The sequence below is a fragment of the Equus quagga genome, unplaced genomic scaffold (assembly GCF_021613505.1).
Source record: "Equus quagga isolate Etosha38 unplaced genomic scaffold, UCLA_HA_Equagga_1.0 73442_RagTag, whole genome shotgun sequence".
NCBI lineage: Eukaryota > Metazoa > Chordata > Mammalia > Perissodactyla > Equidae > Equus > Equus quagga.
This window is the reverse complement of record NW_025802777.1, coordinates 6,990,986-6,994,448: the sequence shown is the minus strand read 5'-3', so window position 1 is coordinate 6,994,448 and position 3,463 is coordinate 6,990,986.

Sequence of the window (3,463 nt, the reverse complement as noted above, 5' to 3'; positions counted from 1 at the left end):
TCCAAAGAGTTGCGTAAGTCCATGTCATAGACCAAATCAGAGCACCCCATGAGAACCTCACATTCATAGAGCTGGATTTAAAAGGTGTTTTATGTTCAGTGGAGCCAAAGGAAGAATGAGTTCGAAGAAACTAACCTCAAAAAGGTTTCTTTTATTTTTAAACCAACAAAAAGTCTTAATGACATTTTTCTACATTAGCAACAAATAGATCCACAGAACCTCACAACTATACAAAGATATACGCAAAAAGATTTGTTGCAATATTTTGAGATGGAAAACAAGACTGGAAATCATCTAAATGTTTGCCAAGAGGAGATTAATTAAGTTACGGTCCAGCTATGCAGTGGAATATTATGTAGCTGATTCCGGGCCCCACGTGTACTGCTGTGGAAAAATGCTCCAGTGCAGAAACCGCGGTGCAGAGCACAAGGTGAAGTCTCATCTCTGTCTCATTCCCGCGAGCCAACAGGGAACTGCAACATGTCACTTGGATCAGCAGGCCCTGTGCTCGTCCCTGTGATGGGAGGCTCGTTTGGCTTGGGGACCTTATCTGCTGGAGTAGGGTTAGGCCATTCAAGCTCCTTCCAGTTTTACCTAAGCTTCAAGCCATCAAATAATACTAATTTTAGGCCCTTATACCACACGCTGGTGCATGGAAGACAGGCAAAGGAGTTGCTCTTGATGGTGGCCGGGGAACTTAGGCCAGTGAGCTAAGCGATTGTGGGGTTCTCCCCCCAAATGTGGCTACTGGAGTGTGTGGGATGGTGTGAAGGGTGTAGGAGGTGGTGAATAACCAGGACAGTGGAAAGGGCAGGGACTTTGAAGCTAGAAAGGTGGGGTTTTCATTCTGTCTCAACTGCTAAACTGCTATGTGACTGCAAATTTGACGTCACCTCCCTAGGTCTCGATTTCCCCATCTGTAAAATAGGGATCCAGCATTTGCCCCCTGTGGTGGCTGAGAGGACTGAGTGAGACATGTACCTTCCTCTTAAGGTGAGATCCGTTTTCTCCCGGGAGAAATTGAGTTATTCCTGGGGAGATATCTAACCACTGTATTGGGGTTCTCCAGAAAAACAGAACCAATAGAATGTATGTATATGTAGAAAGAGATTTATTATAAGGAGTTGGCCCACAGGGTTATGGAGGCTGGCAAGTCCAAAATCTGTAGGGTGGGCTGGCAGCCTGGAGACCCAGGAAAGCTGAAGCTGCAGTTCCAGTCCAGAGGCGGGCAGGTGGAGAGACCCAGGAGAGCCGACTATGCAGATGAAGTCCGAAGGCCGTTTGCTGCAAAATACCCTTTTGCTTGGGGAGACTGGCCTTTTTGTTCTATTCACACCTTCAAGTGATTGCATGAGGCCCACCCACATTATGGAGGGCAATCTGTTTACTCACAGTTCACTGATTTAAATGTTAATCTCATCCAAAAACACCCTACAAATCGACACATAAAATTAGCCATCACAGTCACCAACTCGGGCCAACCTTGGGAATCGAGAACCACGTGGCCTGGTGAACTGACCAACAGTGTGGACTCTGAACAGGAGTGAGTCTGACATCTGCTGCCAATCCTCCTCTTTTTGCTGAAGAAGACTGGCCCTGAGCTAACATCCATGCCCATCTTCCTTACTTTATATGTGGGACGCCTACCACAGCATGGCTTGATGAGTGGTTCCATGTCCACACCCGGGATCTGAATTGGCAAACCCCGGACCACCGAAGCGGAAAGTGCGAACTTAACTGCTGTGCCACCAGGCCTGCCCCACTAGTTTGGACTTTAACAGAACAGCCTCTCTCCATCTGAATATCCTAACCTACAGAATGAGAACCCACGATACTCTGAGAACCTATGAGCGGGAACAACCAAGATCGCCTGTGAGTTAACTTGTGGCAGCTGAATCAAGCAGAACACAGGTTCTCATCAATCACAGGGTTTGAATTCGCAGGCTCTGGGGCCTGCCAGCCTGCCTGGGCTTGAACCTTGGCTCTGCCACTTGCTGTGTGGCCAGGGGTTTGTTGCTTAACTTCTCTGAACCTTGTCTTTCTCACTGTAAGGTGAGATGACAGAAAGTGCCAGCCTCATGGACTTGCAGTGTGGATTAAATGAGAAGCATGGGTGGAGCCCATGGTGGAGGGTGCCCCCATAATGAGCCTCAAACATGTCAGCCATTTTTGCTCCTTTCCAGACCTCATCACCTCCGCCACTGAACATGACCCCTCCTCTGTGGATACACGTGCTGTGCTCATTTGGGTCCAAAACCAACGCTGTGGGGCTCCAGCTCATATTCATCATCCTAGGTGACCTTCGAGATGCCAGAAGGGATAAAATTAACATCTCAAAAGCTTTTCTTGACACTTGGACACTTTGCCATGAGAAGCAGGTGTCAACAGAACTCACACTAAACTGGGGAGGGAGTCACACTGATCACCAACAAAGGGGCACCTGCTGTGAAGGGTGGACTGGGTCCGGGGGCGCCGTGGGGGAGGGGAGGCCGGGTACTGGGGTGCTGTGGGGGAGGGGAGAAGCTGGGTCCGGGGGCGCTGTAAGGGAGGGGAGGCTAGAGCACTGTGCACGAGCAGGGAGACGAACTGATTCTTTCCCTGTAGTCACTGCCCCCCGCCAGGAGATGGGCTTTTCGAATACCCACCAGGGAAGGCCAGGCCAGGGCCCTGGTGAGGTGGCTGATGCCCGGAGGAGCCGACCTTGGATGGGTGGGAGCCCTGAGCAGGTTTGTGACAGCTGCAGAAACGTCAAATGAGAATGCGGCTCACTTCTTCCAGGCTGACAAGGCTCCGATGTATGACACGGCATCTAGAGCTACGACAAGAGGCTGACCGAGGCGCGCTCTCTCTCTCACACACACACGTACACAATTGCCAACAACCATTTAAAGCAGCCAGTACTTAGAAACTAACATTAAAAAAAAAAGATTCTATCCGCCCAGCTGATGTGAGACAATACAGCGGAGGCTTGTGTGTTCGTTTGCAGGGCTGTCGTCATCAATTTTAAGGGGGGCTTAAAACAACAGGAATTTATTCTCTCACAGTTCTGGAGGCCGGAAGTCCAAAATCAAGGAGTCGGCTCCCTTTGGGTCTCTAGGGGAGGGTCCTTCCTGGCCTCTTCCACCTTCTGGCAGCTTCTGGCATTCCTTGGCTTGTGGCTGCATCACTCCAGTCTCTGCTTCCATCTTCACATGGATTTCTGTGTCTTCTTCTCCCTTGTCTCTTACAAGGACACTTGTCATTAGATTTAGGGCACACCCTAATCCAGAAGGATCTCATCTCCAGATCCTTGACTAATTATATCGGCAGAGACCCTATTCCCAAATACGGTCACATTCTGAGGTTCTGGGTGGACATGAAATTTGGAGGGACACGATTCACCTCACTTCACTGTGCCGTGAGATAGATCTGGGAGGAGGGGTTGGCTGGAAAATGGAAACCAGTTTCACAGCGAATGGCGACT